The sequence below is a fragment of the Prionailurus viverrinus genome, chromosome A3, assembly GCF_022837055.1.
Source record: "Prionailurus viverrinus isolate Anna chromosome A3, UM_Priviv_1.0, whole genome shotgun sequence".
In the NCBI taxonomy this organism is placed as follows: Eukaryota; Metazoa; Chordata; class Mammalia; order Carnivora; family Felidae; genus Prionailurus; species Prionailurus viverrinus.
In genome coordinates this window covers 7,304,554-7,328,643 of record NC_062563.1, presented here as the reverse complement: position 1 = coordinate 7,328,643, position 24,090 = coordinate 7,304,554, and positions in this window count along the sequence as shown.

Below are 24,090 nucleotides of genomic sequence, written 5' to 3'. Positions count from 1 at the left end.
TACGAAGCACTTCATATGCACCAGATACTCTGCTAGGAGCTGGGGGAGTAAAAATTAAATGTTATTGAGAGGATATTAGTGGAGACAAACATAACAAGTCGTCATTATAAGAAAAATTAAATAAATATTTCAAAGGAGCACTTATGATAGTGGTCTTTAACTTACTGAAATTAGGCAATTAGGCAAATTCCTAGAGTAAGGAAAAGACGAACTAAGATGTTAAAGATGAGGCGAAAGAGGAGGCAATTAACTAAATAAAAGGGAAGGGCCATGCCTGGAAAAGAAATGATGTGTGCAAAAATCCCACAACCAGGCTCTCAGTAGGTGGGGCCAATAGAAAAAGATTTAAAACTCTGCAGGTGATTTGGATGTTCACTCAGGGTTGAGAAGCTCTTACTAATCCCCAATCCTCGTGTTTTATAGGGCTGTTTGGTGAGCAAATAAAAAGAGGCTTGTAAAAGTCCTTTGAAAAGTAAAAAATGCTTTACACAGGCAGAGTGGTGTATACAATAGCCCCCAATGATCATCAAATAAGAATTGTACTCAGGATATTAAAATGGATGAGCCCTTGATATGACCATAAATTTAGGAGACTACTCATATTTCACATGAAGATCGGCATTTTATGTCACTTTAGCCATAGTGATGTGACTCTTACACTATTTATCTACAGCTTCTACATTTTCCATCGAAGAGGTTTTGTACCTCAGTGTGAGCACAATGGTGCATAAGGGTTGATGGTTAGGAGAAAAGGGAGTGTGCCAGATAAGCAAAAAAAGCTGGGAATTAAGGGTGAAGCTCTGGCTACTTGCCAAAAGAAATTGGAGCTTGCGGTCATGGATCGGACGTCTAGAGAAAACAAATACATCATATTGTCCTATACGTTCTGTCTCAGACCTGAAGGTCATACTACGGTGTGAAATAGGTGAGCATTTCTTGCCAATTAAAACAAGGAAGTCCGAAAAAGTTAGCATGCAGCAGCTTAATAAAGCTATGATTTTGGGGTGCCTGGGGGACTTAGTTGGTTAAGCGTCTGACTCTTGGTTTCAGCTCAGGTCATGATCTCATGGTTCGGTGGGTTCAAGCCCTGTGTTGGGCTCTGTGCTGGCAACATGGAGCCTGCTTGGGATTCTCTCTCTTCTTCTCTCTCTGCCCCTCCCCTGAGTACATGGACTCTCTGTCTATCTCTCAAAAAATAAATAAATAAATGTTAAAAATAAAGTTATGGTTTCCACCATCATATTTAGACCTCTAGCTTTAAATACTCAACCAAACCAACTAGTCTCTGAGGTAACTTCAACCCTAACCGTTAAGTATGACACCAAACCATGTAGCTGAGTCTTTTCAGGGTTGGTTTAATATAATAAAGGGATATGCAACATCCTGAGAAGCTCAAGTGAGGTATCATGAGAGAAATGCCAACATTAGATCGAGAGGGAGATTCACAGTCACCTGCCATTTCCAGGAGTGTGGGACATTCTTTACCTGACAGAAATCAGACAAGTTATGGAGGTAAAGAACCAAAGTAGATGGTCCCTGGTATAATTCATATGAGCACAGAAATGTACTATAATGGGAATTGGAGTCCCAGACTACAATATAAGTGCATCTTGATTTGTGACTGTGGGGAGTAACTTAATCTATTCAGTGCCTACGTTTTCTCATGTTACATGGGGTAATAGAATTATGATGAGGATATGAGACATTGAAGTTAAAATGGTTGGCACCTTCACCGAATTCCAAATAATTGATGCAGATGCTCTCTCCCTCTACCAAGGAGGTGGAACATAACTCCCTACCTTCAACTGGGAACTGCCTATAGTGACTTCTATGCAAAGAATACAGTACAGAAAGCAGGGAAGTGAAGAGTAACTTAACAGTGCAGAACACTGACAAACACTGCCTAAGCCATATATGATCAAGGTCAGCATCAACGGCAATACATCATGTAGATTGTATGTAGTCTTGATTGGCTAGGATAAGAATGACACTTCACTCCTTTGGTCTTCCTAAAAACCTGTAACCTGAGTCTAATGATGAGGAGAACAGTAAATATACTTAGAGCAAATGAAAAAATAGAAAACCTTAATACAGAAATAGAAAATCTCAACAAACATAGCTCAGTTGAGCCCAATAGCAGAAAGGAAAAGACAGATGAAAGAGTCAGAAGCCTGGAAAATATGACAATAGAAATCGCACAGTGTGAACAACAGGGAAAAATTTAACTGAAAAAAAAATGAAGAGAGCCTCATGGAGCTGCAGGACTATAACCAAAGACCTAACACTGGTTCCATGGGAGTCATGGAAGGAGAGGGGAAAGAAAGGAGGGCTGAAAAGTACTAAAATAATGGTCAAGGTTACCCCCAGTTTGGCTAAAGACTTAACTTCCAGATTCAATAACTTGAGCCAACCCCAAGAACAGAAATCCATGCCAATGTACCACACAAATCTGAAAAGTAGAGGCAAGAAAATTTGTATGAGAGACAGAGAGAGAAATAACACCTTACCTAGAAGGAGAAACAATACACATGACAGCAGATTTTTCATTATACAGCATGGATGTCAGAAGGAAGTCACACAACATTTTTCTATTACTGAAAGTAAAGAACTGTCAATACAGAATTTTATATCCAGCAAAAGTATCCTTTAGAAATGAAGGGGAAATCAAGACATCCACAGATGAAGAAAAATGAAGAGAATTTGTCACCAGCACATCTACTTTAAAAGAATGGCTAAAGGAATTTCTCCAAACAGAAAGAAAATGATCAAAGAAAGAATCTTAGCACACCAGGAAGAAAAAAATCAATAAACAAAAATATACATAAATGCAGTAGACTTTCCTCCTCGTTTCAGTTTTCTAAATTATGTTTCATGGTGAAAGCTAAAATAACACTGTCTGATGTTCTAAATGTATATAGAGAAACTGTTTTAGATAACTATCTTATAAATGGGGGAGGAGAAAATGTTATAAAGGTAGTTAAGTGTAAATATAGATAGCTAGAGAATATAATTTAATTGAACTGAAAAAATGACGACACCTATATATTGTGTTATGTATATGTTATGTGATACCTAAAGACATTACTAAAATTCTATACGAAAAGATATACTGAAAAACACTATTGATAAATAAAGATGAAATTCTAACACATGTTCAACTAAGCCACAGGAAGTCAGCAAAAAGAAAACAGAGGAACAAAAAAGAGAACAAACATAAAAACTAAAATGACAGACGTAAGTTTTAACAACGCTATAATTAAATTAAAGGCAAATGGTCTAAATGTAACAAAAGAAAGAGATTGGCAGAGTGGATTAAAGAACATGAGCCAATTACATGCTGCCTTCATTTCAAGTAAGAAGATATAAGCAGGTTGAATATAAACAAACGGAACATGATATATTGTACAAACATCACAAGGAAATAGGAGAGCCTATATTAATATTAAATCAATGTCACAGCAAAGAAAATTACCAGAGATAGGGAAGGACATTATATAATAATACAGGATCAATCCACAAAGAAGACGTAGAGATCCTAAATGTGCATGCAATCAGACTGCAGAGCCAGAAAGTATATGAAGCAAAAAGAAGGTATAACTAAAAGGAAAAGAAGGAAAATCCATAATTATGGCTGGCGGCTTCATCATCCCTCCTTGAACAACTGATAAAACTACTAGACAGAAAGCCAGCAAGGATATAGAAGAACTCGACTACACCACCAACCAACAGGATCTACTTGACATTTATAGAACACTTCACCTAAAACCAGCAGAATACACATTCTTTTCAATTGCCCATGGAACATATGCCAAGATAGACCATGTCATGGGCCACAACACAAATCTTAACAAATTTAACAGAACTGAAATCATATAGTGTTTATTGACCACCCATGGAATCAAACTAGAAATCAATAACAGGTAACAGGGAAATGTCCAAATACTTGGAAACTAAATAACACACTACTAAATAATCCATTGATCACTACAGACCCTCTGGACAGTCCTGATGACGTTAAAGAATAATAAATGAATTCTGTAAAGAACCCCACATGTAAATAAAACTTACATGAAATGGATCAATTCCTTGAAAAATACAACTTAGTACAACTCACTTTATATGAAATAATTTGAATCCTCTTATAACTATTAAGAAATTAAATTCATAATTTAAAAGCTTTCCCAAAAAGACATCTTCAAGCCAGAATAATTCAATCAAAATTCTACCAAATGTTAAAAGTATTAACACAAATTCTACATGGTTTCTTCCAGAATATAGAAGTGGGAAAACTTTCCATTATATTTTATGAAGCTTATACTCTTTTCTTTAAAAAAAAAAAGAATTATAACTACAGACCCATATTCTTCATGAATAGAAACACAAATATCCTTAACAAAATATTTGCAAGTAGTATTCAGCAATACATAAAGAGAATTATAAACTATGACCAAGTGAGGTTTGTTTCAGAGATGCAAAGCTGATTCAATGTTTGAAAATCAATTAGTGTAATTCACAATGTTGGCAGAATAAAAAAGAAGAACCTTGTGATTATATCAATTGATAAAAAAATCTGACAGAATTCAAAAGCCACTCATGATAAAAGCTCTCACAAAAATAGGAATAAAGACTTCCTAACTCAATAAACAGCATCTTTAAAAAACCAATAGTGAATATATATTTAATGGTGAAAGACTGAATGCTTTCCCTTTAAGACTGGGAACAAAACAATGATGTCTGCTCTAATGGTACTAATTCAATATAGTGCTGGAAGTTATAGCTGGTCAAAAACACAAGAAAAGGAAATAAAAAGAATACATATCAAAAGAAAGAAGTAATTACAGTCCATATTTTCAGATAACATGGTTGTCTATATGGAAAACCACAAGATGTCTATAAAAAAAAGGCTTCTATAATATATAAGTAAGTTCAGCAAGGTCACAAGATAAATATACAAAGAATCTATTGTATTTCTTTGTACTAGTAATGAGTATGAGTACACAGAAATTAAAAATACAATGCCATTTATAATTGTTCAAAAAGAGAAAACTTAGGTGTACATCTAACTAAACATGCATAGGACTTGTATACTGAAAAACACAATATGCTAATGAAGGAAATCAAAGATTAAAACAGTGCTACTGTTTGCGTGTATTGGGAGATTCAACATAGTAAAGATGTTAATGCTTTCCAAATTCATACACTGTTTTAACGCAGTTCCTATCAAAATCCCAGCAAGATTTTTTGTAGATATACACAAAATTATTCTAAAATTTGGATGGAAAGGCAAAGAAATTAGAATAGGTAAAACAGTCTTGAAAAAGAAGAGTAAGATAAGACAAATGAGTTTACCTAATTTCAAGAGTTATATAGCTACAGTAATCAAGACTGTATGGTATTGGCAGAGAGATAGACACATAGGTCAATGGAACAGAATAGACTCCAGTAATAGACTCACTTACATGTGCTCAAATGATGTTGAACAAAGGTGCAAAACCAATTCAGTAGAGAAAAGATCGCCTTTTCAATAAACATTACTGGAGTTTTTTTAATAGCCACAGGCAAAAAAGAAAAAAAGAAACTTGATCTATGTCACATACCTTATATAAAAACTGACTCAAAATAGATCATGGTTGAAAATGTATAACTTGAAACTATAAAACTTAGGGGGAAAAAGAAAATCTTAAAGGTCTGGAGCTAGCAGAAAGTTGTTAGACTTTACACTGAGCACACAATCCATGAAAGGGAAAATCAATAGACCGGACCTCATCTAAATTCAAAAATTTTATTCTTGAAAAGAATCTTTTAAAAGGATGAGAAGCAAGCAACAGATGGGAAGAAAATATTTGCAAGCTACATATCTGATGAAAGCTGAAGAATATATAATTAATGTTCAAATCTCAACATTAAGAAAATCTATTTAGGCACATCTGGGTGGCTCCAGTCAGTTAAGCGTCCGACTCTTGGTTTCGGCTCAGGTCATGATTTCATGGTTCATGAGTTCCAACCCCATGTCTGGCTCTGTACTGACAGTGCAAATCCTGCCTGGGATTCTCTCTCTCTCTCTCCCTCTCTCTCTGCCCCTCCCCTGCTTGTTCTCTCTCTCTCTCTCTCTCAAAATAAACTTAAAAAAAAAAACTATTTAGAAAGTGGGAAAAAGACATAGAGACGTTTTGCCAAAGAGGATATACAAATAGCAAAGAAACATAAAAATATGTTTAACATTATTAACCATCAAGAATGTAAAAATTAAAACCACAATATGATGTCACCCACACACATGTTACAATGGCTAAAATAAAAAATAGTGACAAAACCAAATGCGGGCAAGGATGCAGAGAAATCAGATCACTCATTTATTGCTGGAAGGATGTCTCTTGAGTAACTAAACATGGGACTGCCAGACGACACAGCAGTTGCACCTCTGAGCATTTATCCCAGAGAAGAGAAAATCTGTGTTCACAAAGAAACTTGTGTGTGAATGTTTATAGCAGCTTTATTTATAACAGCCCCAAACGGAACATAACCCAGATGTCTTTTGATGGGTGAATGGTTAGCTAAACGGTGTAAGCCTATGGAAAACTACTCAGCAATAAAAAGGAATGAGCTATTGGTGTATGCATCACCTACATGAATTTACAGAAAACACGCCGAGTGAAAAATGCCGACCCTAGAAAGGTATACGTTAGACGATCTCAATGATACAACCTTCTTGAGATGAATGACAAAAAGTACAGAAATAGATAGCAGACTAGTAGTTGCCAGGAATTCCAGAAGGTTGTGGTTGTGGGAAGGAAGAGTGTGTGGCTATGAAAAGGCAACAGGAATGATACCAGTCGCGATGGAAGTGTGCTGTATCTTCACCGTATCAATGTCAGTATCCCGGCTGTGATGCTGTCCTCTGGTTGTATGAGATGTTACCATGGGCGGAAGTGGGCAGAGAGTACAGGACATGCCTTCGTATTATTTCTTCCAACTGTGTACAAATCTACCATGAGGGCAAATAAAAAGGTAAATTTGAAAACAATTATACTACCTTGAATCCTGATACATCATTTGTGCATTAAATTAATTGAAATCCTCTAGTTTATTGACCCTAGTGACCCTAGTTTAGGCGTTGTGGGGGGCCCAGCAGTATGCCTGCAGTCTGATACAAAATTATAAGAGCAGATTATGGAAGACCTGTTGCATTGACTTGGTAGCAAAGTGTTGGTAGAGCTGAGGGCATTCCGGTCTCTTCCTCAGCCCTGCTGCCGCCATCAGTCAGCCCCATTGGCAGAGGGACCCCCATGCACTGTGAGACTTAGGTGTTTGCAGGTGACTCTTGGTCAGCCCCAAGATACAGAGGATGTGAACCTATAGAATTATAACCTCCAGTTAACTTATTAAGGATATGGGAACTTTAGCTTCGTTTTGTTGAGAAATCGCATAAAGTGAGTGATTAACAACGGAGACCTGTCAGAGCCCAAGAGTGACTGATTCAGACCCTGGCGGGGCTATTGCCTCGCTTTGCGACTTGGAGGCTGATACTTACCCTCTCTGTCCCTTTCTTTCCCCCTTTGTAGCATAAGAATGAAAATAAATGTTACCTACAAAAGTCGGGATGAGCAATGAATTAATGAATATTTGTAAAGCCCAACCGTGTTTGTAAAATGTACTCACTCTCTCAATTTCTCTTGTAGTTTCTTCTGACTCTAGTTAATGAAATGAAAAAAAAAAATTCACTCCCATTTTTATAACTCCTAGTCTGAATTACATGCTTTACAGAATTATAACACTTACAGAATTATATGCCTAACTGCAAATGAGACCAAAGAATTTCAGTACTTTTATAAGAAAAAAATGAAGTTAAAATACTACTGTACCTCCTTTAAAACACGATTTAAATGCTTCCATGTGTCAAAATGTTGTTCTTCATTTAAACATTTAGCAATTCTGTTTTGTTTTTCTAGTTTCAATCCACACATTTCAAGATGAAACCCTGCAGGCTATATTTTATTATAATTATTTTGTCAGTGTCAAGAATGCAGAAGCCTGGATTTGATCTATCTGTTGAGCATAATCTGACTGTTTTCCAGGACCCCCACTCTGCACCACTTTCTGGACCAGTAATTCCCTGGGGCATATCAATCAAAATATCAGCTATGTTGTATTTAAGCAGGGAAATGGGATAACGATATAAAAAATAATAATACAATTACTCATAGCTCTAGATATGACATTAGTCCTGGTGATTTGCTGAACAGCACAGTTGATAACCAGAAAATTTGGACCCCCTCACTATCAACTGAGAACACTATCATTTCTCAGAGTGACAGCAGAATGGACGCTTAAAGATAATAAATTCATTAATCTTACCCTCATAACACTTCAAAGGAATAATGAGATGTGAATAAGGGACTCGAAAAGATAAAAAGAACTCACCACCAGATGTCTCCACTTTGCAAGGCAGTTAATAAAACAAAACCACACACACACAAAGGAGATTCAAAGGAGGGTTGATTTAGGGCAGTGCTCTTGGGGGGGGGGGGGGGCGGATTTTGCATCCCCAGGTAACATTTGGCAACGCTGGAGATGTTTTTGATCATTACAGCTAGAAGGAGGGACGTCACTGTCATCTACTAGGTAGAAGCCTGGGTGCTGTTGAACATCCTCCCTGCACAGAACAACTCTCCTTGACAAAGAATCATCTATCCTAAAATGTCCATAGTGCCAAGGTTGAGAAAACCCTTCAAAGGACTTCTGCTTTGCTCGACTGGCATTATACTTTTCTGGTCCTCCGTTACACTTTTTTTCCACGCAATTTCCACACAAAGCAAAAAGGCAGTAAAAGGTGATAAGAAAAATGGATGTGAAACTAACCAATGCTTCCTTCCAGCTGTCTGCAGATGTCTCTATTGCAGGCCCTATACCATAATACCTTTACAGTGTAATTTCCTGTTGCCTTAACCGTCCCCCTCATGACATGATATCTTGCTGAGGGCCTGGCCAAGATCATTTCGTTCTCTGTGTGCCTAGCGCTTAGAGTGTGTGGCATGTCGTACACGTTCAAAAGTTTGCCCTACGAATGATTTCGCGAGTTCGTCGTAACAGAGGATAGGCTCTAAAAGGAGCCTGAGGAAACTCAGCAGTTAAGGAAGGTATGCTTCAGAATCAATCAGTCCTAGGTTTTCATGGAAGACTGTGGCATTAGCAAGCAGGCAAGGTATGGTGGGAACAGGTGGTGTAGGCTGTTAAGAAGAAAATTGAGATGTTAACAAAGCTTTGAAGGTATCAGGCAAGACATTCTACGTGATCGAGAAGTTATTGGAGTAGAAAGGCATTGGGCCAACTTTCTCCGTCTGAAATGCCTAGGCATTCCTCCTTGAAAACACACTTGGCAATCCAGCCATTTAAGATTTTAATCTAAATAAAGAACTTCAGATAGAGGATTGGCAAAAGGATTCACTGGTGGCAAGCAGTGACAGTGATGTGTTTACACGTCTACATTAACCATGCACACAGAAGTGTGTGTGCTAACTCAGATATAAACACCAAATTAATGACCAACACTACAGACATTATGCTTCAAGTGTGTATATGGTAGACCTGAAAAAGTAAAAATACTATAATGAATGAGAAACAAATCCGAGGTGGCAGAGGGTATTAAAAAGAAGTGTTAGAGTCCTTATTTATACAGCTGACTAGATCAAAACTGTAAAGCTCCAGCCTAAAAAAAAATGACTCCTGATCCCCACTGTTATTAATAAATTTTTTCTAAATTTTACGGATAATAGAGGATCTATTATATTGGGGTAGAATCACGTATTTGCATTTTACTACTTTTATATATTTAAAGTTTATTTCTTCAGTTACATTTAACAAAATATTTAATATCTTGTATTTTTAAGCCATCCGTAATATCACATTTCTCTAGAGCATTGCCCTTTCCTCTTCCATCGATCTCTGCATCCATCCATTCATCCATCTATCCATGCAGGTTTGTGGGAAGATGGCTGGAAAGATGTTTATGCAAATCACTTATGCTATTTCTGCATAAGTGAGTTGGATTTGGAGCTGATTTTAAATTTTGCCTTTTTCACTTTTCTTCATTAATCATATCTTTGTAATAAGCATCATTATTTTAGGAAAAACAGGTTTTCCGCTAGTTTTACTGAAATGAGGTAGACATGCATTATATCATTATGCTCCACTTATACAGTGCTATGTGTTCAAGCTTTACTTTTTAAATGCAGTAAAATTGTTTTCTTCTTTAGCGTACAATTCTATGAAACTTAACACACATGTAGATCTATGTAACCACCATCACGATCAAGGTAAACACCAACTCCATAACCCCCGAAACTTCCCCACATTATCCACTGGGGTAACATCCTTCCCCTGGGTCTCTGAGCCCTTTCAGCTACTCTTCTCCTTATCACTATAGTCGTGGCTTTTTTGCAAATGTCTTATCAATGGAATCACAGTGTTTATCAGAGAATAGAACCAATAGGATATGTGTATAGATATATATAAAGACAAAGAGAGAGAAAGAGACAGAGAAGAGGAGTGAGGGAGAGAGGGAAAGAATTGGCTCACATGATCATAGAGGCTGAGAGTCTGAGAAATCTCAAGAGCTGCACGTAGCAAGCTGGAGGTTAGGAGTCAGTGATGTGGTTCCCACTGGAAGGCAGGAAGAGACCGACATCCCAGATCAAATCAGCCAGCCATGAGGAGTTCCCTGTTACCAGCAGAAGGGGCTCTGTTTTTGTTCTCTTCAGATCTTTAACTGATTGGGAAGGGCCACCTACATTGGGAAGGGCAGTGTGCTTTCTGAACATTGGGACCTTATTCCTATCCTCCAGCTAGATTATGACGTGGGAGGGGCAGTTGCCTGAAGCCCTCTTTTGGAGACTGAGGCCAGCTTTTGGGCTTGGAGTTACAACGTTTCAAGTCCTAGATATACCAGAAGGAAAAAATACATATGTGTATTATGTATTTTATATTATAAATAACTATATTATATGATAAGCAATTATCACACTCGATTATTATATTAATTATATGATTAGTCATATATATAATAATCATATACTTAATGTAATTAATATAGTAATTATAATATAATTGTATGTAAATATATATATATTCCCAATGGTACTTGAAACTTTTCAAGGTTCTTCTAAAACTGTTCCATGTGTTCTATCCAGGTTTTACAGCTGCATCCAGTGGGATAGACATGATCCAGTGTCCTTCCACCATCTTACCTAGAACTGGAGCCCTGTCACTTCTTAAAAAGATTTTGAGCACATATAGGACAAAACATTAGCGGTGGTTAATTATGAGTAGCAGTGGTATGAATGATCTATTTCTTCCTTACACTGTTTTGTATAGTTTATTTTTAAAAAGTTAAATTTTCCAAGGGGGGGAAATTTTCAGTAGATCATTCTACAGTCTGTGTGTGGAAAGACAGGAAGTACTTCTGTGATTCATCTAAAAGACAACCTTAAGGGGCACCTGGGTGGCTCAGTTGGCTGAACGTCTGACTTCAGCTTAGGTCATGATCTAATGGCTCACAAGATCAAGCCCTGTGTTGGGCTCTGTGCTGACAGCTTAGAGCCTAGAGCCTGCTTCAGATTCTGTGCCTCCTCTCTCTCTGCCCCTCCCTGCTTGTGCTCTGTCTCTCAAAAATTAATAAACATTAAAAAATTTTTAAATAAATGAAAGACAAATACAGAAAACACTGAGGAAACACTGAACATAGACCTTCTACATTCCCGTTTATCTCCTCTTTGACTAAATCCCAGACAGGCAGCTCTGGTGATATCAGCCTGTGCAACCAATGTTTTCCATAATTGTGCTCCCTCTTTAACTCTTGGGCTAAGAAAAACTACAATTGACCCTTATATATATATAGTATTGTAAGTGTATTTTGTCTTATAATTTTCTTAACATGTTCTTTTCTTTAGCTTACTGTAACAATAAAGTAAATAATACATTTTACATTACAAAATGTGTGTTAATCGACAGTTATCAGTAAGGCTTCCAGTCCATGGCAGGCCAGGAGTCGTTAGATGTTAGGGGAATCGGAAGTTATGTGAGAATTTTCAACTGTTCAGAGATTGGTGCTCCTAACCCCCAGAGTGTCCAAGAGTCAACTGAAGAGTCAGAGGTTTTGGGGAGAAAACATTTTACTTTTCCCTTTAAGATTCTTCTTGCTGGTCTAAGACTTAAATTGACATGAGACAGATTAACAGGAGAAAAACAAATCCATATAAACAGGAGATTCCAAACACAGGCAAAATAAGGTATATAAGTCATCTTGAGCTAAGGGGGTGGGAGCGGAGGCTCCGAACTTCAAAGAGAAGGAAAACAATTCATAGGAAGATGATAAAGAGTAAATGTTTGGTAAACGCAATGCCATACAGAAGCAATGGAACATAGGAATTTTAATAAGTAGACTTTACCGAATTCCTCCTTATCATGCCTAGCTCATAGTATACTACAATTATCTGCAGTGAGAGCTCTCTTCCTGAAGTAGGTCCTCTATCTAGGCAATTCTAGGGCAGGGTCAAAGTTTCTTCCTGAGACTTTGGGCCTTGATTATTTTCAACGCAAAATAATCTGCATGTCAAAGTAGCACATCTTGGGGCAACTTGTTCTGAACCCCTACAAAGGAACGTGACTTAGAGCCAGAGTCAAGGGAAACCATAAAAGTAAATACACTTTCTTAAACTTCATCTGTCACAAAGGAAGAAAACAAAGCTTGCAAACTTTGGAGTGATTGAGAGGCACCAGACTTTATGCTGAGCTCAGTCATTTCTCTCCACTATTAAATATTGTCATGTATCACTGTGCTCTCTCTCCTGCCTCTAAATGAACTTCCTTCACTCCCTTTAGATTCATTTATTATGCAGTGAGATGTTATTTAAAAAAAAAATTCTCTGGAAGAAATGACTAATATACTTGCACAGACCAGCTTTTGTGCTAACTGGGTTTATTTGTCTGCGTCAGTGCAAACTTACAAAGACTTCCTCACGAAGAGGCAAAAATCTACAGACAGGACGCTTACTCACAAAATTACTGCATGTTACAAACTTGAACTCCATAGACTGTCTAAGGCAAAGACTTTAGCAACTAACTTGGAGACAGAACTACTGAAAACTTTTGTTCTTGAGGACATCAATTTAGATTGACTATAAAATAATACTGAAGGAACTTATCAAGTTTATTGAGAATAAAAAGAAAAGAATCAAGTTGCCTCTTTTTTGGTAAATAACTATAGTATCGGAGTTAAATGGATACTTGCAGAATTCTTTTCACTGAAAGAGATGTGACCTTGTTACTTTTAGACTTAAAGTCCTTTGCAGGATGCCGACGTAAACTTGTTCTCAGTGCTCTCCTATAGACCAGGAGGGTCCCTTCCTAACAGGGCCATTGCTGGTACAGGGTGAGGTGAGGGAACTAAGGACAATGGAAGGAGCTTCTCATAAAGTTCTCTTTTGTTCAATGTAATGTATTTGTGAAGTGCAGAATAATGCCTGCTGGAGATCCTCTTCCTAATCCCCAGAACCTGTGATTCTGTCACTTTACATGGCAAAAAGGACTTGGCAGAAGTGAAAGATATTGAGACTGAGAGTTGATCCTAAATGATCCAGGTGTGCCCAGTGTAATCACTCGAATCTTTGAGAATGAAGAACCTCCCTCAGTTTTGAAGTGAAAGCACTCAACCGATCATTGCTGGCTTAAAAGACAGAGAGGGATTATGAGCTGATGCATGTGAGCAGCCTCTAGGAGCTGGAAAAGGCCAGGAAAGAGATTTCCCCTAGAGCTTTCTGAAAGGAGTGTTGCCCCACCAGCAGCTTGACCTTAGCCTCGTAAGATCCATTTCGGACCTCTGAACTATAGAACTATAAAGTTGTTCTACCAAGTTTGTGGTGATGTTTTATGGCAGCACAGAAAGTGAGTACAATATTTTTATTATTTTTTGTGAGATCCTATCTTTTGGCTTTTGGGTATTTAAAACATTCTTTTATTTTGAACAAAATAATAGAAAATGTAGTGTGTATTTTTTTTTCAGAGGGTTTACTCTCTTCCTGGCCAAAATAAAATATAATTAACCTTTGTTAGTTCTCTCCATTCCCTCTGTTCCCTATTAGTTCCTCTCTTCTGTCCTTCCTTCCTCATTTAAACTGTGTCATGAAGTTGAACCATTGGCATACAAAGTCCACGTGTGCCCATATGCATGTTCCATACCCGGCCTTTTCAATCCCGTCCATGTCTGCAGTTGCCCACCTCCCCATCCCTGTTCTCCTTTGTCTTCTAGAACAGTGGATCCTAGTCTTCCTAGGAATCACAGTTCCTCAGGGGTACTGACCATATGTACATCACCTCCCACCATGTGCCTACTGAATAAGCATCTCCGAGGGAGGGCTCTGACAGTCTGCATTGTTGGCAAGGAATACAGTCATTAGTGAATTTGAGAAACACTATTCTAGCGGCACCAGCCTGTTGATATTCCTTGTACTTATTACTCCGTGCCCAACCCCCACCTTCCACCCGCTCAGTCCCTTAATCCAATGCCCATCTGCCTACGATTCCCTCTCGCCACTCTGGTCCCTGCCCCAGCTTCGCCTGGGCAAAAGCTCCTCCTCTTACTTTCATTGCTATCACTGGATTCCAATCCTCACTTTCCATCAAAGAGCTCCCTAGCTGACCTGCACTCCTCAAATCCTATGGAGCATTTGCATCAATTACTATGACGGCACTTACCTTATCAATCTGTAATCATCTGTCTGCCTTCATCAGAGAGATTCGGTCCTTCAACATGGGGATTGTTCCTCATTCATGTTGCTTCCCCAAGGCTCATCACGGTGCTGGAGAGGCATTCGATGCTACATAAATGCCTCTAAAATGAATGTATGGAAGAAGGAATGCATGAATGAATGAAATAGAGGCATCACGTCATGAGGTAATTCTCTGCTTTCTCTCTTTTAAACGTCATGCTCATCTTCAGTTAATTGCCAAGGGGACCCACACTAGAACATGCATCACAGATGTCTGGGTGAGCCTCACTCTGGTCCAAGTCTCTGCCTCCTCTGTGGTCTCCCTGTAGTTTCTCCAATATGATAAGTGCACGGGCTTTTGCACTCACTATTCCCTCCGCCTGAGATAATCGTTACATATCCTGGTATATGCATCTTGGCTCAATCCCTCCCAGAAAGGCTTTGTCTGACCGACCTACCTAAAATATGGCTCCTATCAAACTATTAATTTACCCTGCTTTATTCTTTCTTTTATGGCAGTACTTACATAAAATGTCTATTGTATATTTGTGTTTAACCTGTCTTGACCCTTAGAATGTAATTTCCATAAACAGAAATTTTGTTTATCTACTGCTGTATCTCCAGTACCTAGAATATAGTTCACCATATACAGTGGGTAGTTAATACATATGTGCTGAATGTTGCACTTGACTGTGGCAAAATACATATCCTATGATAACTAAGCAGGCTAGCACAAGGCACAATGCAGGCATGTACTCACTGAGGACACATCAGGTACCTTAAAGCAACATTTAAAAAAAATGTTTTTAATGTTTATTTATTTTTGAGACAGAGAGAGACACAGCATGAGCAGGGAAGGGGCAGAGAGAGAGGTAGACACAGAATGTGAAGCAGGCTCCAGGCTCTGAGCTATCAGCACAGAGCCCGACGCGGGGCTCGAACTCACGAACTGTGAGATAGTGACCTGAGCTGAAGTCCGACGCCCAACCAACTGAGCCACCCAGGCGCCCCAAAGCAACATTTTAAATGCACCTCAATCCACGCCTGCAGTTGCTAACAGTCAAGGATTTGATGCATGGTTTGTTTCTCAGCTGCATATGGTTATTACCTAGGAAAGCACGTGAGGGTTTTCCTGGGGCTGTTTTTTCCCTTATGAAAATGGCCCCCTGACTTCCCGTCTGCTGCAGCCCGGAGGAACACGACTGGGTTTGCATGGGCGATGATGTTCCTGGACTTAGGTCCAGTTTAGCTTTTCCTGTTCCTCTGGCGATGCTGCTGAGGTCCAATTAAACACCAAATAAGCAAAGGGTTAGAAGTGTGCCCAGAGACAGTGGCAGCCCCAGAAACCTTGCTTACTTTTGCAAGAGAGCCACATGCTCCGTTTGTGGTTTCCTCCTGAACACCGTCTTTGTTTTGAATTCCTGGAGTGGATTGAGCTGCCCAACTATCGGATTTGATCCTAGGAGTTTTGATTTTTGATTTTTTTTTTAGCTGCATGGTAACTGGGGTATCAGGCCCAGAACTTTGTTAGCTTCTGGCCATTGTTGCCAGTATCATTATCTTCCTACGTAGGAGTCTCTTGCTTCATTTTACTGATGCCCTGAGGGAACTCTGATCAGTTTCCTTTCCTTACCTTGCAGCGTTTTCCTTTTTTCCACCTTCTGGACTATAAATGTAGCAACTGCAGTCTTATCTCTTCAACTATGACTTCAAATCTTTGCCTTCTTCAGTTTTCCTTCCTGTCTTTGATGGCTCAAGTGATTTCCTAATTGCAAGAGTGAAAACTATGCTCCAGGGACCAGTGTCCAAGGATGTATAGTTTCCCGTTTTGAGTTATATCTGTGTCACTTCTGTCACTGACTCTCTACATCTCCATGGCCCAGATGCCATAATAGTCATACCAGGGTGCCATGGGCATCTCGTTCACTCGCTGGGCATGAACAGCTCTTGGACAGTGCATTTGATAACTTTTCAGAGAATCAGCCTTGCCTTTGAAATTACATTTTAAAAGCTCTTAGATGTCTGGGTCCACATTTCTTTGCCGGAAGGGGGATAAAAGGGAAGAAGGGATATGTTGGATGTATCAAAGGGCAACACTTCTTTCTTCCCTGGTCCATCATTCCCATCTCCAAGGGCAGTGTCCACAGGGACACAGTACGGGCATAGGCTTTGAACTTCAAGGTAAGAAAGAGAGGAAGAGGGAAGGAAGCATGATCCTATGTGAGATGTTGGTTATCATAGGGTGCTAGTTAGATGAGTCTAGGCTATCAGAAAATTCCAAAGTCAGTAGAGGCTAATCTAAGGTAACCAACTTGTTCTAGTTTTTCTGGGACTTTCTTGGTTTTAACACTGAAAATCAAAGTCTGGGACAAATGGGACAGTTGGTCCCTACAAGATTACTCAAACACCACTTTGAGTGTCTACTATTTGCCAGTGTGTTTCTTACGGGGACTCCAGGTTTGGTCAGCCAGCCCTGTAGCCTGTCTTCATCTGCATTTTCTTCCGTTTCCATAAAAACCTTGAAGGCTTCCCCTTTGTTAACAATTTCACGTTCACGTCTGGCCTTTGTTGTCCTGAATGCTTGACCCTGCTAATTTGATTTTATTCTCTGACATGACCTTGGTCTTCCATAGATCCAAAATGAAAATGCTGTTTGGAGTGGCAATGAAAATTGAGTGTGGGCAAATCCCAGGGAAGACAATAACTCACAGCGGAAGAGAAGTATAGAACACAGGGCAGCAAGGTAGGGCTGTGCCCTCCCACAGCACACAGAATATGCCCATGGATTTGTTAAAATGTCAAAAGCAGGTGTTTCTTTTTTCTTCAGTCTGAGCTTCAAGCTAACATGGGCATTCAGCGTAATCCCTCCCAGGTGCTAAAACAGTATGTGGTTCAGGATTTCAGAGGTAATTATTGCTGAATGCAATGTATGGCCAGTGCACCTGCCAGGTAGATGTTATGAAAGAATGTGCCGAGGGGTGCACCGAAAGAATTTGGGGGACAGTTTCTCCATCCTACCTTTTATAAGGCCTATTAAGGCCATCAAAAACTAGCCGTGGAGCTAAACAGATTCACAGTGTGGTTAACAACACAAAAGATGTAGCAGGAACCAAAAATCCTAACAAGATCAAGCAGAGGTTCTAGGTCAGAGAAAATGCCAGCACTACCCTGAGAAATTCAAGCTTTGTGGCAGCAGTCCAGTCCTGCAACTGACGCACAGTGAGTTATCTTGTAGGAAAGTTGAATATACAGACATTTAGATTTGGATATTTAGATCCTGGCTTAGTCACCCAAGGGAAATACTTAGTCTGCTTGTCTCAAATGAAAGGGAGAGAGAGTGGTTCAATATGGTCATTTATTCCTTGAAAGGTGAGTGTTTCCTGGCATTGGACAATGTCCTTGAAACAGAATAGGGGACAATCACAGCACAAACAAACCAACCAACCAACCAACCAAAAAAAAAAAAAAATTCCATTTCCCTGCCCTGATGGAGCTCAAGATCCGGTGGGAGAGTCAAAAATTAATCAAATAACGACCCAGGTTAGTAAAAAATCACCACTGTGGTAGCTCCATGAAGGAGAGGTACCAGGTTTTCTGAAAGCTTGGAAGAGGGGATTTGAACCAGTTGGGTGGCTTCTCTGAGACACTGAAAACTGGGCTGAGATTAAAAATGCGCTTGCTTGTTTGGTGCTTAATTTGTGCTGGGCACTGCTAACAGCTTTATCACATTGTGTTGATTTTCATGCATCAAAGTTTGGAAGTAGGCATTATCCCTCACTGATCTGGGAAGAGAATCCCACCGTTATCTATCAGCTTAGGAAGAAGCTTCCATCATTATCGATAACCTAAGGAAGAACATTCCATTAAGATGCCCTAGAATGGAGGCTCCCTGGGCTTCCTTTTTGTACCTCTGTCACTACCGTCTGGAGCTACTGCAATAGTCCAAGTCCTGCACAGGATACCAGCTCACATCTCGCAGGGTGAACTTACGTATTCCCATTATGCAGATTCGAAAATTTGGCCCAGGGGGTTGGGTAGCGTGTGTGGAGCCATATGGCTAGTGAGGACCAGAGCCTCTATGAGACGCCAAGCTCCGTGTCTCCAGGCAAAGGAGGAAGTGGGAATACGTTGGGATCAGGGGGAACAGCAAGTGTCAAGGCACATTGGTGCAGAGCTCAAGGGTCTGCTTCTCCTCTCGTACACCCTGGACCAGAAGGACCTGCAGATCCTCCTGTGGGTCACGCTGTGTTCCCCAGAAGCAGGATCCAGGCAGTGTTTTATGCCTTCACAGGCAGGAGAAACGTGTATCACTGATGGTGGAGGGGGGATGCGGTGCTTTGAAACGTGGTCCCTCAAGATCACCTGTCTTGCTGCTAAAGCTACAAATAAGTATGTCCAGATTCCCGTCTCGAGGATGAGATCCCTGTCTCAGGCTTGCTTGCGTGCTGACAGTTCCTCTTGGAAAAGCTTGCAAGCACCTTTTGAAAGTCACCCGACGCGGAAAAGCTCCCATATAGCACAAACACAAAAGCTTGAAACCTTGAGGCTTCGCCCACACGGATTAAATAAAGTGCTTTCAGTGACTTTGCGGCTACTTATAAAAAACAATTTACATAAACGGATGTGCTGTTCAAGGAGGGTAGAGAGGGTGGCTTGAATTTTTTTAAAACTTGCTTTTCCCCTTAGTTTAATAGCTCCAGAGGCCTCAAAGAAGCAACTCTTTTTCATAAAACGGGCTTGTAAATTTATTGAGACAGACTCCAATTGGCCCTATTTCAGGCAGCTCTCTGGGGCCTCCCACATACAAGCGCCTGAGTCCTGGGGCCTCGGATTGCAAGTTGCTGGAGGAGCCCATCCTCCACGACTCAGGCTTCCTGCGCCTGAGATGCTTCCGCTCACTCCAGAGTATTTAACTGCTGCAAGTATCTGAGTTTTGCCAAAGGTCTAGGCAAGAACTTACAGGTTTTACCCTGCCCGACTCTCATGAAAATGGATCCCAGAACAGAGATGCCAGCATCTCACAGCAATAACACACACACACGCACACACACGCGCGCACACACACACACACAAATGCATACACAGACACACACACAGACAAATATTAGGCTCATCGTTGTTGCCCATATGGAAAAGATGCTGAAAATGTACAACTGTTGTTTAATTAATGGTTGTGTATATTCATTTTCTCTAGCTTGATTTTCTTGTATTTTTGGAAGAGATGATATGGGCATTTGGTCAATATTCCAAACAGATTACATGTCTTTTTTTCAAACTTGGACCAGTTCTCCTTTCCTCCCTCCCATGTCACCCAGTCAGAAATATGTGTTCTAAGCGCAGACATCTACTTCCCATCCCCTGCCATGTGCTTTTTTATACATTGAGAGCAGCGTGTGGACATAATTATGCATGTTGGCTTTTATTTAATACTATATCTTTGAGGTAGGCGACCTCAGTAGTGATGATGGTGATGTGACAGCAAACAGACATGTCTGTGGTACGTGTTCTCATCCCAACACTGTTCTGAGCTCTTTCTATGTGATCCTTACCACATCCTACAGGACATGTGCTAGCATCACCCAGCTGGGGAGAGAGGGAAACGGAGGTATGGAGCAGTTCAGTGACTTGCCCAAAGTCTCACAGTGGGAATTGGAATGTGATCCGAACTAGACTCCACGCCCCAAACCACAGTGCCGCATTACCTCTCAGGACGAAATCACTGCCTCTCATTTATTCGTTTTGAGAGCCGCATACTATTCCTTTGAATGAATGAATCATGTTAATGTAGCCTGCCCACTGTTAATGATGTCTTGGGTTTTCTTCCTACATTTTGCTACTGCAAGCAGTGTTTCAAACTTCTGATATTTCACTACCTATCTTTGTACTGGGGCTTTGTGTATATGTGCTTTGTGCACGTGTTTGTAATATCAAGTAATCAAGTCATAATAGTAGATTTGCTGGGGTTTGAACACTGACGCTCATTTTCTTCTTGCTGTGAGGAGACACGGAGAGGGGCTTATGGACATGGGACCTCTGAAGCGTCCCTACTCTCGCAGCCAACTCAAAATGGTCCCTTCCAAGTGCAAATGCTCAATAAACATCAAAGAAAGACTTCAATCACAAAAGCTGCCATGTTTGGGACAATTACAATGTAGAACATATTTTGATTCATCGGATCTGATTAAATTGATATGAACCAATCAAACATCATCCTCATTCTGTCACCCAGGAAGCGGGATCCCCTGATTTGAAGTCACCAAAGACAGGAAGCGTCACAGTCCTCTCTGAACTTCAGCTCTTTGGAATCCAAACCTATATACTATGTGCTCTTGGTCTTACATCAGCAGGTTCGACCCAGGGCTTAGCCCCACTTTGTTTCCACTTGAATAAGATTAATGCCAACTTGCAGGAGAAGATATCAGATAAAATAAGCAGTGAACATAAAACGACACCTAACATGCAGGGTGCTTGTTACATGGGCCACGTTTGAGATGAACACTTGGCATTGCCTTACCTCCCATACCATTGACGGTCACCCCAGGAGTCTCTTTGTATCGCCGGTGCCATTTTGCAGGTTAGAAAAACCGAACAGAAGCTATGCACAATCTGGTAACTTGCCCGATGTCATGAGAATGGGTCAGTGATCACGGAAGACTCAAATTCAGATGTGGCTATCTCCAAGGACCAAAGCCTCCAGTGCTGCTTCTCTACTGAATGTTGAAATACATACGATGCCGATACCCTTTTAAGACCTTGAATGTGATGTGTGTGGGTTGTGCTATATCCTGAGTGCACGTCTGTTTCCTGGGGTTTCCTGTACTTTATTTTCAGAAATCTTCACTATAGCTCTTGAAGAATCTGTCTCAGCTTCTATTATGACGAGACCTATCATATAGCAAATATTCACTTATTTAATAAATAACTGCATATTTTTACAATGACAAACTCACCAGAATTGGCCTTTACTTAATAATCACAAACACCGAGCTTATGAATATTTCATGCTCACTCATTTCTGCAGAGAGTGTAAGCATCCTGCATTTCTATAGCTCCAGATTATGCAGGGAACAATGGAAAACATATGTTTTGTGTGTTTTCTTTAACAATTTGATGGCGGAAGAGCACCTGGAAGTGTTGGAGATAATGTGAGAAACGGTCGCCTTTTGTTATTCGAGTGCTCGAAATAAAAATCTCAAATGGCAAGTTGTAATCCAAACCACAGTAATTATAGAAGACTGTACAAAAAGGTATGCATTTTAAATTCATAAATCTAAACGAGTCTATCTGCAAGTTAGTAAACTTTATTCAATTTTCTACGGCAACTACCCCATCAACACCATCACCCAAAATACTGTACCACTCAGATGTTAGAAGGTTTCAGTTTGGGGCTCGACGGATTCTTTGTTCTTCCCTGTTTTCATTATTTTATTTTTTTTAATGTTTATTTATTTGTGTGAGAGAGAGAGACAGAATGTGAGCAGGGAAGGGGCAGAGAGAAAGGGAGGCACAGAATCTGAAGCAGGCTCCAGGCCCTGAGCTGTCAGCTTAGAGCCCGACGCGGGGCTCGAACTCACGAACTGCGAGACCATAACCTGAGCTGAAGTTGGATGCTTAACCGACAGAGCCACCCAGGCGCCGCTCCCCAGTCTTCTTAAAATCATTAAATATTAGAGTGTTCTAAGTGATCTGAAGGAGAAGCACACAGTTCACTAAGAGTGCAGAACAGGGAATTCAGATGCAAGATTTGGACACAGGAAAGGCTTCCTCCAAGAAGGAGCATTTAAACCTAAAAGATAGGATCCTTAGGAGTTTACCTGGCAGAAGGGCAGCATGTGCAGGAGGTCACGGGGATTGGAAGAGCCCATGGAAGAAGCAGGGAACTTTCTGGAATCTGGAGAAAGACAGTGTGGGGTAGCAGAGTGACTGGGAGAAGCAGCAGCAGTGTGGCTTTGGCAGGGACCCCATCGTGTAGGGCCAAGAAATCCATGATAACAAAGAGTTGGGACATGTGCCCAAGGTGGTCTCAAGCCACTGAAGGGTGTGGCACCAGAGAGAGACATGATTGGAGTCACGCTCATTCTGGCTGCTGAGTGCTGAGTGGGAAATGGAGGGAGAGAGACAGAATTTAGGACATAAATGCAGTGGTCTAGATAGAGATGATGCTGGAGGCATGGATTGGGAGCGAGGAAGTGAGCTGGAGAGAGATGACCTGAGAGGCACCATGGCAGTGACACACACAGACGAGAGTGATGGATGGGATGTCGGCAGGAAAAAGAGCAGAGTGTCAAGAGCAACATTGAGATGAATGAGTTGGCCAACTGGGGAGATGGTGGGTTCCATTTTGGAGTCTCGAAATTCTCTATTTTATTTCCTGGGAATTCGTAGCAAGATGAAAAAAGCATATATGTACAAGGACCGCTTCCTAACTGTGCTTCACGATGTCAAGACGTTTGTTCACATCCTCACAGCGAGGGCCCCTTTTTTTCTGTGGGGTTCATCGCTCTATTCTCAGAGCCTGCCCTGACACAGGGGCAAAGAGCAGGTGCCCACTAATGTGTTTGTTACAGCACATGAACGGTGTTCCCGCCCGGACCGTAAGAACCTTGTGGTGGGAGCCTGTCCTTTCTCTGTCCTTCCTTTTCCCCATCATTCTCGTCTAAACTTTTACCTACATTTCTCATTTATGAGCTATCTTAAGGAGTTAGGCAAGTTGATACTAAAGTTCATCTGGAAAAACAAACATATAAGAATAGCAAGGGAAAAATAATTGAAAAGAAAAACTCTGAGGGGGGTCTAGCCCCAGCAGACATTAAAACATCCAGTATAAAGCCTCTATAATTAAACCAGTGTGAAACAGGGACATGTATAGACTAACACACCAGTGAAATAGAAGGTAAAGCCTAGAAATAGTTCCAATACTTAAGGCAGTTTAGTGCATAATGAAGGTGACATCTCAAAGCACTGGGGTAGAGAAGAACTTTTTAATAAATGGTGTTGGGACAACTGGGTAGCCATTTGGAAAAAAGATAAAATTGGATCCATATTTCACACTGTGTATGAGAACACGCTCCAAACAGGTTAGGGTTCTAAATGTAAAAACATGAAACGATGCCAGTACCAGAGGAAAACACGGGTGAACTCTGCTTCATGCGTAGTGCACAGAAAGCCTTCTAATGATGGCTTCAGATCCAAAAGTAATGCAAGGAAAGACTGACACGTTTCATTACAATAAAAAAAGAAGTCACGGTGCAATGAATTTATGTTCATTCAGCAACATAAATGGAGTCAAAAGACAACTAAAACCTGGGGTGCCTGCGTGGCTTAGCCG